General features: G+C 36.0%; 1 pseudogene; it reads right to left on the reverse strand.

The window, feature by feature from the left end:
* Window positions 1–1,598: 1,598 nt before the first annotated feature.
* LOC133300874 (histone acetyltransferase HAC12-like) lies at window positions 1,599–7,075 on the reverse strand (annotated as a pseudogene).
* Window positions 7,076–16,893: the final 9,818 nt, after the last annotated feature.

Consider the following 16,893-nt stretch of genomic DNA (forward strand, 5'->3'; position numbering starts at 1 on the left):
CTTCCAATGTTGGTCCACAAGGCTCAATCCTTTCACCACAATGGACACAATCAATCATCCAACCAAACCATGGCTCAACAATGCAAGAAACTCAACATTTCAAGCATGAATTTTTTCAAAATATTGAACAATAACCAAATGACTACTTAACTTCACTTATACCGTTTATTTATCATTCCTAACAACTTTTACAAAGGAATTTAACTTCAATCTCACTCTAACATACCCCACTATTCATGCATTTTCTTAAAATAAAAAACCATAACATACACATTACCACAAAACTTAATGAAAGTGGGATTTTTTACCATGGGTAGTCTTAGAATCACCTAAGGAGTAGATTCCAAGCCTTAAATCAACCAATGAGCTACTCCAAGCTTCCTTCTCCAAGTTAGGGTGCCACTTTCCTCTCACTTTTTCTCACTACACACTTGATTTCAAGAGAATCTAATCTATGGATTGTGTTTGGCTTGAGATTCTATAAAATTTTGGTCCAAGAACCAAGTGATTTGGTCAAGAAATGGAAAAGTTGCAAGATGGAGCTCTTCAACAATGGCTACCAATCTCCCTCTCCCTATTTTCACGAAGAAGAAGAATGCAATGGGTGAGTTTTGTCTTTGTTTTGTCACTTAACATAGGTTAGTTATTTCAACTGGGTATAAGCTCATCTGTCTAGTCAACTCCATTCACAACCAAAGCTTTACTTTTATATTTTTGTCTCGTTCTCCATCCAGAATGACTGCAATTCAAAGAAACGTAAAAAATTAATGACATTGCAAACAAACATTTCCTTTTTGTATTGCAAGAGAAATAACCTCAAAATGAGAAAATAAGAGCGTGAATTAACTAATACTATATCATGCCCATTATCCTTCTAATGGTTAATGGCGTAGTTGCAGTTGAGGACCACAATTAAAACCTTTATTCTTGATAAATCAGATTAAGACCATGAAAAAATTGGATAATCCAAGAACAACTCCAGCTGTTCTAAACTTGAAAATAGTGACAAAGAAAAGTTTCCTCGCAGTGGAATTGAAAGCTTCACAACCTGCAATTTCGCAGGTTCCATAAACAGACAGAACAAACTGTGGAAACTTACTACGACAGAGGTCTTTTCAAGTCCAACATGTAGGACAGGAAAAAATGTCTCTTCACCAGAAAACATAGCACATTTGCCACCCATTTCCTTGCCAATACACCAAACATCTAAGAATCCTTCCATTGGACGTTCTCTAAATCACTCGAGTTGTCTACAGGTCAATTTTTACAATTGTGTCAATCCAAAGTCTAAAGCCAATTATAAACAACAGATATTGTTCTGACTCACGTGATATATAATCATCTCAAAAAATAAAGATTTGTCATATTGCCACATTTTAGTAAGGGTTATTATATCTGAATACCAAGAATTACAACTTATCACCAATGCCAAAATTATTGACCACGCAACTATACAAACTTCAACAAAATTATGTATACTTCCGTCAAAATTTACAACTTTACAATTTATCAGCTAGACATTTGACTTACTGTACTCCAGAATTTATTGATTAGCGAATGCACTTTTGCTTTCAACAATTGCAGCTCTACGTTGAGATTCAGATTGCATCTATCCATTCTGCATGCTTCTTCAGATCCCTGCAAAATTAACATAAATATCAATGAATGGATATTTATGCACAATTTAGCCAAATATTGAGTGTAGGTTATATGCTGAAAGAGTAACACACTTGCAACGTGGGACGCGACATTCTGAGTCCCTACAATTCTTCGAGTGTGCAGCTAGTCCCAACCATGCCTTCTTACAATACTGGCAGCCCCCAGCAGCTTTAATAGTGCACTTACTGGCATGAGAGAACAGTTTTTTAATTTTAATGCATTTTGGATAAGAGCAGGGCTGAGCTTTAGTTGGGCGACATTGAGATGCATGCTGTAAAACTTGTAGAAATTCTTGTATCTGTGTGACCAATTACATGGTAAGTCAGCAAGTGTACATGTTATGACAAGGAAAAATGGGGAAATAAAATTATAAAAACCACAAAAAGGTAGGTTTGAACAAAAATCTAGAACAAACCAGTGATAAAAAAAAGAGTAAATACCATTTTTGGTCCTCAGCAAATTTTACGATACCCGCTTTAGTCCCTAGCAAATAAAAAGGCTATAAGAAATTCAAAAAAAAATTTGTACATTTCAACTAAATGGGTTCATTTTGAATTTCTTAGAGATCGCGAATAGCCTTTTTATTTGCTAGGGACCAAAGCGGGCATCATGAAATTTGCTGAGGATCAAAAAGGATATTTACTCTAAAAAAAATAAAGTCTGGAAACTAGGTCATACCCATACAGGATTCTGCTTTAATTCTTGATTCCCTGACTGACGTTCTGCTGTTGAACAAGTTTGACTCAACTTGTGTGTATGGCAATTAGCACCTCTCTTCTTATAGCATGCAGAGCAGACAGTGAAGTCACGACAAATCTCACATTTCCAGCTTTGTTGGAATACATTATTGTTACAGCAAATGCTACATGGAACAACAAGCAGATTATTTAGATGATGGAGGATCATCATTGAGGAATACTTGGCACGGCAGAGTGTGTCAAACTGAAAGTGATTCTTTTGGCAGAAACTCAAAAAGTTATGCCTAATCTCAAATAATCCATTATTAAGGATGATATCATTCTCCTTAGTATCAGAAGGGATATCATCCACGAGGACCTGAAAAAGGCACACAATTCAAAGATGTATATTATTTTGCATGAAAACACTAATGAATGAGAAAATCATATGAACCTAGCATCAAGTTTAGGCAATTACCTGACAAAGTGTATGCCTCTCGCCACTAAGTAAAATGTGCGAGTCAGCAGTATGGCATCTGAAATATTGATACAAAAGTAGATGAAATAAGCCCATTTTTTTCTTATCCCAACTGTCAAAACTACTTAACATTAAACAAAAAGAACTGTAGTACAAACGTATGAATAAACAGAAGATGAGAAAAAGAAAAAAAAGAAAAGGCACCAAGAGGTGCATAATCAAATTCAATTTGTGCTTTGTCCTTGGTTGAAATGGAAGGATATAATCACTAAAGCGGGTGCCCAATTTTATACTTTTTATCGCAGAATCGGGGAATTTGAGGTAAAGTAAGCACCAAAGAAATTGGATAATGGTAAATTAATTGGAACTTAGAAGGGATAATATATATCCAATGAAGTCTGGAAGTGTTTAGAGGATAAAGGTATAACTATGTGAGAACCACGTGAATGGAGGATTGGCACTTTGATACCGATTCAAAAGAACAACAAAGACGAACAAAATTGTGCAAGCAACAGAGAATTTGAAGTATGTCTCGCCAACAAAACTTCTAATTAGAGTAAGCAAAACCAGCACATGTATAACCAAAATACAAGTTAAGGGAGTAAAGAGAGGAGAGAGAAAACAGTTCAAATACGTGCTTTTTAAGTTATCATTACCTTTCACACTCCTGAAATTTCTTGCATTCAGTGCAAAACCATCTCCTCCCAGACACTATCACTTCATGGCAGTGCATGCATGCATACTGAAGGTGAACTACGATGAAGTCTTCCTTGACAGGCAATATAGTTTGGCCCAGCTAATAGATATAGAGTGGTAAAAAGAAAAGGAAGAAAGATGAATTAGCAACTAAAACACATGAAGTATCAATGTAAATAACTTAAACTCTCACATATAAGAACATTGCAAAATTTTATTCAGTTATGTATAAAAGGATATATCCCATTCCATGAGCATGTTTCATCTGTGTAAATGTAGAGACACTAAAAGACAGAAATCCAAAGCTCGGTAGATTGTAGGTAAATAACATATTAGTCTGGGACTCACTAATAAAACATGTACTATAGAAGAAAATTTCACAGAACCAAATATATAGTAGAAGAAGTAGAATAATGATGACATTGGTAATTAAAATGCTATATTGAAATACTAAATGTGGGTATCTTTGTTTCAGTAACTAAGAAAGAAATTATAAACTGACATGAATCATATGCTATATACTTAAAATAAAACTGAGTGAATAAGTTTCCAATGAGTATGGAATTGTAAACTTTTATTTCAATACAGAAGACATATAGAAACCATTAAATGAAATAGGGGTATTTCACTTCGATGAACTAAGTTTTAAGTTAGTAACAGGGATAATTGGATGGTAAAAAATTAACACTTTGATTTTTACGGACCAACGGAAATACAAAGGGAGATTGCATTTCTTTTCTTGTTGAACAAAAAGGGAGGTTGCATTTAACCATTAAAATTACTTATCACACCTTTTCATAACCAGTTCAAAATCTAACACATATCAATTACTCATCACAAAATCTACCCTCCGAAAGGTATAAAAGGTGGGATAGGACGAAAGAGGGCAGGACACTGTATAAAACATGCGGAAGAATGGTTATGATATTCATGAAGAACAACTTATAGCTCTATGAATCCAAGAAGTTAACAACTTAATCCTTCAAAGTACTGCACTAATTCCCTTCATTATGAAAGCCTGAACTTTGACTTCTCTTTAAGCCTTGCAAAACCAAATTACTATCGCGACTACATCTAATCTTAAAGAGTTATTCAGCATCTCATTAAATAACTAGCTCAAATTCCATGAGGGAGATTTTTCAAATAACACGCTGAAGCTATTTAAGCAGATTCAACTATGAAGAGCTACTTTAACAAATGGATCAAGTTGAAAGACAAGGAATACATACTTTCTGCATCACTAGAATGTCTTTGGCAGTGCCTTTTGAAGGATTTACATATCCCATGGCCTTTAAAGCTCTTTTTGTCACTTTCTTCAACTCCCTTTCATAGTCTCCTCCACTTTCTTGTTCAATGTTCTTGGCATGATCCATAGCAGCACCAGACCAATAATTTCCATCAAAGTATGGCAAATGAGCAGTAGTTACCTTGAAGTCACATTTTTCAGTAGGAACAAAGAAACGATCATATATGTTGCTGAAACCAGCAACAATATTTTCATCAGCAACCTTTCTTAGCATTGAATGATACCTACATATATTAAACAAACAATATAAATACTCAATGGTTACATTGCAGTGGTGATTTTCCAAAAAAAGCATAAAATCTATTTCCCATTAAACCCCGTCTATTTTGGGTAGAGGTGAGGGCAATCTCTATACGCAGTCTTATCTTTGCATATTTACAAAGAAACTGTTCCAGGTTTGCCCACTTTTCCCAATGCAAGCATGCTATATATATATATATATATATATATATATAAGCAAATTAAAATACTCTATATAACATACCCTTTCGTTATTTGGGATATGGCTAATGTAATGCATACACAAGCACATAAAAATTCAACACACGTACATATGGAGAAAGATAGGCATACCAGTGCCGTAATTTATCATTCTTCGGAGTCTTTTGATTGCCAGGATGACAATATAGTAAATAATCTTCCCCCTTCGACGGAGGACACGCCTATATGTAGCAAGTTGTGAAGCCTTGTTTCATGCAAAAATCGAGGTATCCAATCTAATGAGAGAAAAAGAAAAAGAAAAACGTAAATAGAACAAATAGAAGGATTAAGTGTTCATTTTTGTTGGTTTAATTGACATAGTAAATGAACCCAAGGAGAAATGTGGTCTAACAAAAACAAGGAGCAAGTAATTAGCCACAGGATTTATAAGCGACATACCAATAACTCATGGTAAACGAAGGTTCGAAGAGCTTCTCCACTCATAGCCGCTCTTTCAGGCCTAAAATACTTAATAGAATCAAGATATGAAATATATACACAACGCTGATTCGGGTAGCCACATTCTGAGCCAAACTCCTGGACATACATTCCAAAAAGGCATACATCCACTCCTTCAATCTGCTGAAACAAAAGAATAACCTGAAACAAAAGATGAGAGGTTTAGTTCTCCAGAAACAATTCGAAATACATTTAATCATGTATTAACCTCTGTACTTACTTTTGATCTATAAGGGAACTCAGCAGGATAGTTTTCCTCCAAAAAGATGTCCTGAAACTCATTCTTCACTTTCAATTGTTTGTCAACAGATAATACTACTCTACCAGTTAGATGTTCTGCTGCTAAAACCTGGCAAATTGGAGTAGTACATGGCAAATCAGAAAATATATATTTTTATATATATATTTTTATAAAAGGATATAGGTAAAAGCAATTGATAAAGATCAATAACAATAATATCAGAAGAATAATATCTTGCATGTTTCTTAGTACTGGAGTTCTTTTATGGAAGATTATTAGTTTACTATTACTTTCAATTTACTTTTTTGCATAAGAATAAGAAAACGTTAAAACATGTAAGTTTATGTGCATGCATGTTATTGCGGTAACATAGGTATTCAACCACTTCAATTGAACAGTATATATACTCCATCTTACCTCATCAAAGTTTTCATTCCCTTCAACTTTTTCCCTTTCTTCTCTCTCTTGCATGAGACGACTAAAAAGTCTTTTCTCAAGGTGCTCGCTGAGCATGGTGCTTGGCAAGTCCTTGGCACAAAAAATAACAGTCTTTGGTAAGGGTACATGCATTCCATTTTCAATGTCCTTTAAGCGGCATATAGGACATATGTACTCAGCTCTGCAATCCAACTCTTTTTTATTGTTAAAGAGTGCACATATTTGATGTTGCCATCTTTGGCATTTATCACATTGTACCCATTGTTGCCTTGCTAACAGTTATGCAAGTAGCGCGCAAGTATACGCGACAACAAGTAATATAGGGCGTATTTGAGACCCTAATATCGTTCCCACAAGGATCTTTGGCGTTTTTCAACTTGACTAAAATTTGCAATTGCTTAAACTGAATCTAGTCTAAAAAGTGAGTAAAAATAAAAACAAAGAAATCACAAAACTAATTTCAAATATTACTAGTCAGTAACTTTATCTTTTTTTTTTAGGATTTTCAGAATTGATTTCTTGGGTTAAGTGAGAAAATAAAATAACAGAAAAACAACGTAATTATCTGATGTAAAAGAATTTTTAGATAACCAAAACAACTTGTAAAATCAAAATGATGATTGATCAACAAAAGGACCCATATTAGTCCCTCAGAAGGACTAAAATGGGTTTACCTTGAATTTGGTAGGGACTAACTCAAATCTGACTACCGAAAGAACGCAGAATTACGATAAAGAAAACTCAAAATAATTGTTCAGTTCCAAAATCTGACTACCGAAGGGTTTCATAAAGTTTCCCTTAAATAGCCCACATTCAGAACGGGTTAGGGTTTCACCACTTCGGCCCATACATAAAATAAAATCTTTAACAAAAAAAACATTAAAACATGGCCTTAGGCCCTAAACACATTGGGTTCTAATCTGATTTACAAGTCCAAACGTCAAAATAAAAATCCAGCAAAAACACGTCAAATTGGGCTCAGGTTTCGACCATCTCCCCGTTTGAATTGGGCTTTAGTAGCTGAAATAGAAATTGTAGCCCTTTCTGTTATCTGCAAAACGCAACAAGATAAGAGTCAATCAGGCGTCTGTAGAGTGCAATATGGTCAAAATACAAAAGTAGTATAAATCTGGAAAATTATGACGAAAATCAATTAAACCCAATTAAAATCTAGAATTCTGATTTGACCTAAAAGACATTTATTTAATTCAAATAAATCCTAAAATACCAACCAAGAGTAATAAATAAGTGTAACAAAATATGTGTTAATAAATTCCCCACACTTATCTTTTTGCACTCTTGGACAAGAACTAAAATAGAAAGCAATGACTAAGATCAACCAATCCCTTCTAACAATTACCAAGCATACAGAAAATATACAAAGATCAAGAGTCTATAACAGATAAACCAATCAGGACAGAAATTCCCTAATCTCAAATCACAAGACCTGCTAATTTCAACTGTACATGCCAATTACAGAAAATGGTTCCTTACATGATGCTCTCAATATTTTTCTCTCAAGTGTATCAGGTAATCAGTGTATCACTCAAATCTACTCAAGAAAATCATTCTACCATAGGCTTGCTCAAATTCTACTTCTCCACTGCTACTAACATATGCATGCATAAATCAAGAGGACTTTACGTAGGGTTGTAATGGGGCTGAGGTGAAGGTATGGATAAAATATGGAAAAGAAGGTTAAACACCCAGAAATCTACTAGAGCAAAAGTTAAGGACTACACTAAGAAAATAAAACAAAGATAATGAAAAGATAGAAATAAACACATATTTTTTTGATTTTTTTATTGTCTTTTTTTATTTTATTTTTACAGTAAAGCCACATAGCAGAAAGGAATCAGATGGTCATCCCCCACACTTAAACTTTCGCACGTCTCGGGCAAACCCCACACTTAAACACAACATCACAGTGAAACTAATACTAATGCTCAGTAAATCTCCAGTGTGTGGAATTAATTGGTTTTTCACTTAAGCTAGTAATGTGGCTTAAGAAATAAAGGATATAAAGGCACAAAGGGGCTCACCAAAGGATAAGAATGTAAGGGATGGCTATCTGGCTAAAATGAATAAAGAAAGAAATGAATGCCTCAATCATATTCAAGCATGTAAGTGAAAAACGCAGTTTCAAAAAGAATTGGAGCAACTTCTAGAGAACAAAGATCAAGAGCAGAAGCACACAAGAAAGAAAGAATGTCCAGAAGCTGTATGCCATGTATACAGGCTCAAAACCTCACAAGGGTCAACCAAATCATGCAATCAACATCACAGTATCAATCAACAAGTATTGCAATCCAAGAATCGAGATCAGAGCCCAACGGACTAAGAATCATGCAATCAAACATTGTGATCTAAGTCTACTCCATGTATCACTTAATAATTATCAGAAAGAAAAGGAAAATCTACCTATGAAAATCAAAAAGTAAAAGAAAGAAGAAAATACAAATAACAGAAAGAAAAGAAAGGATGGAAGAGAACTCCCTAAGGAGAATAAATAGCATCGAGCAGCCTGATTTCTGCTTCCATCTCTGTATCCTCAGGTTGCTGTGGTGTTCCTTCATAGAAGGGCTTCAGACAATGCCCATTCACAGTAAATGTGCTCCCAGTCTGTTTGTCTTTTAATTCAACTGCACCATAAGGAAATACATTAGTAATAACAAATGGGCCATTCCGTCTTGATCTAAGCTTACCAGGCATTAACTTAAGACGGGAATTAAACAGTAGAACATTCTGGCCCACTACAAACTCTTTCCTCAGGATCTTCTTGTCATGGAATGCTTTTGTTTTCTCTTTATATATCTTGGAACTCTCATAAGCATCCAATCTCAGCTCTTCTAATTCTTGCAGCTGTAATTTTCTCTCCATTCCTGACTGGATGAGATCCATGTTGCATTGTTTCACAGCCCAATATGCTTGATGCTCCAACTCTACCGGAAGATGACATGCATTTCCATAAACAAGTCGGTAAGGGAACATCCCAATAAGAGTCTTGTAGGCAGTCCTGTATGCCCACAAAGCATCTTCAAGTCTCTTGCTCCAATCCTTCTTGTTAGAATTGACTGTTTTCTGAAGGATTTGCTTGACTTCTCTGTTTAAAACTTCAGCTTGGCCATTGGTCTGTGGATGGTATGCAATGGCTACTTTATGAATCACACCCTATTTCTTCATTAATCCAGCCATGCGTCGGTTGGAGAAGTGTCAACCCTGATCACTGATAATAGCTCTAGGAATGCCAAACCTGCAAAAAAATATTAGATCTGACAAAATCTACAACAACAGCAGAGTCATCAGTCCTGTTGGCTTTTGCTTCAACCCATTTAGATACATAATCAACAGCCAAAAGAATGTATGTAAATCCAAAAGAAACAGGAAAGGGACCCATAAAGTCAATACCCCAAAACATCAAAAATCTCACAGAATAGTATAAGGTGCTGGGGCATTTCATGCCTACGGGAAATACTACCAGTTCTATGACAATTATTGCAAGATTTACAAAATTCATATGCATCTTGAAACAAAGAAGGCCAAAACAAACCAGAATCTAAGACTTTCCTAGTAGTTCTTTGTGGTCCAAAGTGAAAACCATAGGCAGATGCATGACAAAAATTCAAAATAGATTGGAATTCAATATCAGGAACACATCTCCTAACTACTTGATCACTAATAAATCTCCATAAATAAGGATCATCTCACTCATAATATTTAGACTCACTTTAAATTTCAGGATCTGACCCTTAGTGGAATCAACAGGCAAAACACCAGCAACCAAGTAATTAGCCATATCAACAAACCAGGGAAACTTGCCTTGCAGCTGTAAAAACTGCTCATCAGGAAAATCATCACGAATGGCGAGAGGATCAGATGAAAAAGAAGTGATGCGGCTCAGGTGATCAGCTACTTGGTTTTCTGCTCCGCTTCTATCTTTGATTTCAATGTCAAACTCTTGGAGCAGCAACATCCACCGGATGAGTCTAGGCTTAGCATCTGCTTTCTTTAAAAGAAATCTCAAAGTTGCATGGTCAGAGAAAACAATAACCTAAGTATCTAACATATATGACCGAAACTTATCAGGAGCAAATACTATAGCCAAGAGCTCTTTTTCAGTGGTGGTATAATTTGCTTGGGCCGATCTAAAGTCCTGGAAGCATATGCAATGACATGTGGAGCCTTGTTGACCCGCTGAGCAAGAACAGCTCCAACAGCATAGTTGGAGGCATCGCACATCAACTCGAATGGATGGGACCAATCAGGTGACTGAATCACAGGGGCAATAGTTAGGCAGCGCTTCAAATGATCAAAAGCCGCCTTACATGCATCACCAAACTCGAACTCAATGTCTTTCTGGAGAAGGTTGGACAGTGGTAGGGAAATCTTGCTAAAATCCTGAATGAAGCGCCTGTAAAATCCTGCATGACCAAGAAAAGAACGCACTTCCCACACAGAGGCGGGGTAAGGAAAAGCAGTAATAACATCAATCTTAGCAGGATCTACTTCAATTCCTTTTTTAGACACTACATATCCTAACATTATTCCCGACTCAACCATGAAATGACATTTTTCAAAATTCAAGACACGATTAGTCTGAATGCATTTTCTCAATATTCTGCCCAAATTACCCGAACATACATCAAAAGAAGACCCATATACACTAAAATCATCCATAAATACCTCCATACAGTCCTCTAAATACTCAGAAAAGATGCTTACCATGCAACGTTGGAAAGTACCTGGTGCGTTGCAAAGGCCAAAGGGCATCCTCCTATATGCATATGTTCCAAAGGGACATGTGAAGGTGGTCTTCTCTTGATCCTCAAGTGCAATATGAATCTGGAAGTAACCAGAATATCCGTCTAAGAAGCAGTAATGAGATTTACTGGCCAACCGCTCAAGCATCTGATCAATAAATGGCAAAGGGTAGTGATCCTTCCGAGTTGCTTGATTTAGTATGCGGTAATCTATGCACACTCTCCAACTATTTTGTGCTCTTGCCGGAACCAGTTCATTTTTTTGATTCGCCACTACAGTCACTCCAGTCTTCTTGGGAGTACTTGAACCGGGCTGACCCACTGGCTATCTGAAATGGGATAAATGATGTCAGCCTGTAAAAGCTTGGTGACTTCCTTCTTCACCACTTCTAGGATGAGAGGGTTCAGGCGCCTCTGGGGTTGCCTCACTGGTTTAGCACATTCTTCAAGCAAAATGCGGTGCATGCACATTGAAGGGTTGATTCCCACAATATCTGCTAAATTCCATCGAATTTCCTTTTTATTTTCTTTCAGCAATGTCAGAAGCTTTTCCTCCTGCTCAGGTAGAAGGTTCTTGGCCACTATCACAGGTAACTGCTCATTTTCCTCCAGATGTGCATACAAAGAACCTTCAAATCTAACTTAGGTAGCTGTTCAGTGGATGGAAGAAGTCTAGTGGGTGCAGGTTCTGTAGAAAACACATTAACATCTATGCCTGCAATCAAATTCTCAGAAACATAATCATCAATAATTTCAACAGGCAATCAGAATTCAACTTCAATGCAGAACCACTGTGCAAATCATCATTCAATGCATGATTAAAATCAGAACAACACAATGCTATCTCAGCACAAGCTATACAGTCACTATTATCGGTACAACCACATGACAGATCAGAATCAAGGAAGGATAAAAATTCTGGATATTGAGTTGTTAAATCAGCAGAGATAACTTCAACCACTTCATTTATTACATCAATATAGAAAACATAATGCTCTTCCCTACGAAATTTCATGGCATAAAAAATATTAAAATTGACCATGCTATCACCAAATTCCATGGAAAGAGTACCAGCATGCACATCTATCTTAGTCCTAGCAGTTTTCATGAAAGATCTACCAAGTATAATTGTACTACTAGGAGTCTCACCCTCCATCCCTAAGATATAGAAATCAGTAGGAAAAATCATAATGTTCACCCTAACTAATATATCCTCAACTACACCAGAAGGGTGAACACTACTCCTGTTGGCTAACTGAACAACAATACCAGTAGCACGCAAGGGACCGAGACCAAGAGACTTATACACATATTCAGGCATAACATTAATGGATGCTCCTAAGTCTAACATAAAATCATGAAAAACAGAATTTCCAATGATGCAAGGAATAGTAAATGTCCCTGGATCTTGACACTTCTTGGGTATGGGCTAGATGAGTGCTGACACATTCTGACTGACGCTAACTCGCTCATATCCTTTCAGCCTCCTCTTGTTAGTGCACAACTCCTTCAAAAATTTGGCATATCTTGAAATTTGCTGAATCGCATCCAAGAGTGGAATGTGTACCTCTACTTTTCTAAAGGTATCAAGAATCTCTTTATCCTGAGCTTTTTTCGCTTTCTTCTTAGTCTGGGTGGCTCTTTGAGGGAAAGGCAAGAGGATGTGGATATCAGACGTATCAGTGTTCTGCTTCCTTGCACTAGTGTCACCTCCCTGGGATGACTCTACAGCAGCTTGGGTTGGCTCCTCCAGTATTTTGCCAGACCGCAGAGAAATAGCACTAACATTACCGGTTCCCTTTGGATTTGGAACTGTCTGTGATGGAAGAGAGCTGCTGGAAGGTTGAGCCTGGTTCATTGATGTCGCCAATTGCCCAATCTGTGTTTGCAAATTTTGGATTGTGTATTCTGTCGTATGTTCAAACTCCAGATTGTTGTTGGCCATCTGTTTCATTAAGTTCTCCAAGGAAGGACCACTGCCACTATTTTGCTTCTGCACTGGTGGTTGTTGTTGCATCTATTGGGGAGCAGCTTGCTGAAATTTTTGTCTCTGCTGTGGGATGAACTGTTGCTTCTGCTGATATGGAACATTTTGCTGACTCTGTTGATATGGAACATTTTGCTGATTCTGGTTCCATCTGAGGTTAGGATGATTCTTCCAGCCAGGATTGTTTGTGTTGGAGAATAGATTATTCTGCTGTTGGAACTGTGGTTTCCCAGGAAAGACTGCAGCTACTGACTGGTTTGCAGGAAATGGGGCCTTTTGCAGAGAAGGGAAAGCATCAGTGGGGTGAAAAGGGTCATCGCATATGCCACATGGATTGTCAGACTGTGGAGCAGAAGTCTGGACTGTCTGGGTAACTGCCAACTGTCTCACCATGGTTGCTAGTTCATCAAGTCTATTTTCAATTCTTTGATTGTCAGTACTTGATGCCACTGCTGAAGGCTGGGTCAGAGTTGCTTGCACTTGGTACACAGCACTGCTATTGGCTCTCGTTCCAAACTATTAAGCTTTTGCAGCTATGTTTGAGATCAACGTCTTAGCTTCATCGGGTGTTTTGTCAACAAGAACTCCTCCAGTGGCAGCATCAATCAGGTTCCTATCCATATGTAGAAATCCCTTATAGAAGTAAACAATAAGCAGCTGGTCAGGAATTTGATGATATGGACAGCTCGCGCAAAGTCTCTTGAACCGCTCCCAGTATTCATACAAATTTTCTCCATTTGCTTGCCTTATTCCACTTATTTCCTTTCTGATTATAGTGGCCCTTGATGAAGTAAAATACTTCACAAGGAATAATGTAGACATGTCAGCCCAGCTTGCAATGGATAAGGGTGGCAGGTAGTACAACCAATACTTGTGGTCTCATGGTATTGCATACCACTTGGAACTCCTTGAGATGCTTATGCGGATCCTCACCTGCAAGACCATGGAATTTGGGCAGCAAATGGGTCAGTCCAGATTTGAGCTCAAAAAGCACCTCATGGTCAGGATAATGATTACATAAAAGTTGTTCATTGTTAACATTAGGGGCAGCGAATTGTTTAAGTGTTATATTATCCATAACTTCATAATTAAATAAATTACCAACTGAGTATACACTATGTGAAGGACTCGAGACTCAGACTCTAAGGTATGCTCAAGAATAGCACTACTGTAAGTCAACCTACGAACTCTACTAGCAGCATGCAATGATCTCTCTATCTCAAGGTCATATGAATATAAATCATCAACACTAGTAGTACTCCTAGTCATGCATCACAGGCACATGCATACAACAGTAAAATCATAAAACATACGATAAGACACAAAAACTATCGAAAATAGCAAACCGAAGCAAAAATAAATCTACGAAAAATATCAAATGACCTCAGAACACTGTGGGACCAACTCTCCTAAAGTCTAATTGAACCTACGGACTCAAAAATCAAATAAATTTTTTTTCGAAAATAAAATAAAATAGCAAACGAAGGAATTTGGCTAAAATTGGGCCATCATCATGAAGAGCTATGACTTTTGTCCAGGATGACCGCCTCCTTCACTTCACCAATTTTCAGATCGTTCAGAGCAAGTTGAACAAGTGCAGAAATATCCTATACGTCCTGAAACGATAAAGAAACACTAAAACGGGTTAGTAAACGACAGAATTTGGCAAAAATAAGGGTGACCTCACGCCTTTCTAGAGTGTGACTTATGCTCAAAAGGTCAAATTTCTTTGGGAATAGAACTCCTGAAACTAATCTCTTAGACAACAGTAATGCAGAAAAAACAATAACTGAGACAAGATGCAGTAGCAGATGCAAAATTCGATGCAGAAAAGAGGTGCAGAACAGAGAATGCAAACGTAGACTCGAGAACAAGGCGAAACATAATGCAGAAAAACGAAACTGATTTAAACGCACACAGAATGCAGAATTAATGCAGAAAAATGACATAGAATTTTGCAGACATAAAAAAATGCAGAAAAATGAAACAGATGTAAATGCAATATGCAGACAGAAATCCTAAACAGAAAATGAATCAGAAAAATAACGAAAACCGAAAACAGAACAAGATCAATCAAAAACAAAATATTTTTTTAACAGAAACAGAAAACGAAAATTAAAAGAAATTAGAAAACATAAACAGAATTACAAAATAAAAAACAGAAACAGAAAGAAGGAACAGAAACAGAAAAAAGAAAAATTGCGGAAAATGAAAAATATTAATTTTTTTTTACAGAACAGAAAAAATGAAATTTAAAAGAAAAATAAAAAGAAGAACAAAAAGAAACAGAACAAGAAAACAGAAAAATTAGAGAAAGATTAGGGAAAGAGAAAGAACGCTTTTGATGTGCAGATTCCCTGGCAACGGCATCAAATTTGACGTGCGCTTTCGACCCCACGCAAATTACCGAGCTTTAGGTTTGTAGTGATAGGGCAACTCGGATCGTCTCCCAAAGAACCTTTTTGAAATCAGAAACGCTCTGTAAAATAAAATATAAAAGGGAAGGGGGATCTTGTTGATTTAAAATATAAAAAAATTGTGACGAACAATATTTCGATAAAAATTTTGACAAAAATGTTTTTCGTCAAAATGTTTTATAAAATTATTTTTCGTCAAAAAATTTGAGGGAAATGATTGGAGGGAATTTAGATTCGGTAAAGAATTTTGATAAAAAAAATTTCGTCGAAATTTTTTACAGAAATATTTTTCGTCAAAAAAATTTGCAGAAATATTTTTCGTCAAAATTATTTACGTAAATATTTTTGGTCAAAATTTTCGCTCTAAATGTGTTTTGTTGAAAATTTGTCTAGAAATATTTTTCGTCGAAAATTTGGACGAAAATATTTTTCGTAAAAAAATTTAACGAAATTATTTTCTATCAATTTTTTTTATGGAAATGTGTTTCGTCAAATTTTTTTACAGAATTATTTTTCGTTGAAAAGTTTGAAATAATTGTTTCTGTCAAAAGTTTCGACGGAATTTAGATTCTATCAAGAATTTTGACTGAAATATTTTGTCTCTAAAAAATTTATGTCAATGATTATGACAAAATCTTGTTCCGTCTCTAGTTTCGACGAAAAAAAAATTTCGTCTCTGTTTTCTACGTAATATGATTTTTGGCAAAATTTTTGAGAAAATATTTTTCTTCGATAAATTCTGTTAGTATTTGAGACTTTTCTAATAATGCCACATTTAAAAATGATTCATATTTATGTAATTTTCACATTTCAAGGTTAGGATAAAAGATAATACTTATTTGTTCTTTAATTGTAAAATAGTTTGGTTATGGATAACCAATTATTTTATGGTTTGATAAATAACCAGTTTATAGAATAAAATGCAGTTTCATACGAAACCGGTTTTTAAAAATAACCAGTTTTTAAAATGTGGAGCGATTTGGTTATGGATCAATTTGGTTCTTTTGAACATTTTGAACACCCTAACTCCACCCACCACTTTCATAAAAAAACTCGAAAACCCAACACACACTGCATGCTTCAAAGGCTCATTAATAATTACGGTGAATTTGAAAGTGACCAAGTCCAAGGTAGCACTAGCAGAGTCTCTCTGGCGGTTGGGCAACAGTGAAACAACCCGCTTCTTTCATTAATGTACTTCCTCCCATCTTTAAAATCCTACCAATTCTCTTTATAGGTACAGATGGCAATTTAATGTTTGGTTTTATTCCAAAGACAATTGTTGTCTTTCTTAT

This window comes from Gastrolobium bilobum, unplaced genomic scaffold, assembly GCF_033153095.1.
Source record: "Gastrolobium bilobum isolate Gb01-03AN ecotype WA unplaced genomic scaffold, APGP_CSIRO_Gbil_v1 utg7534, whole genome shotgun sequence".
Taxonomy (NCBI): Eukaryota; Viridiplantae; Streptophyta; class Magnoliopsida; order Fabales; family Fabaceae; genus Gastrolobium; species Gastrolobium bilobum.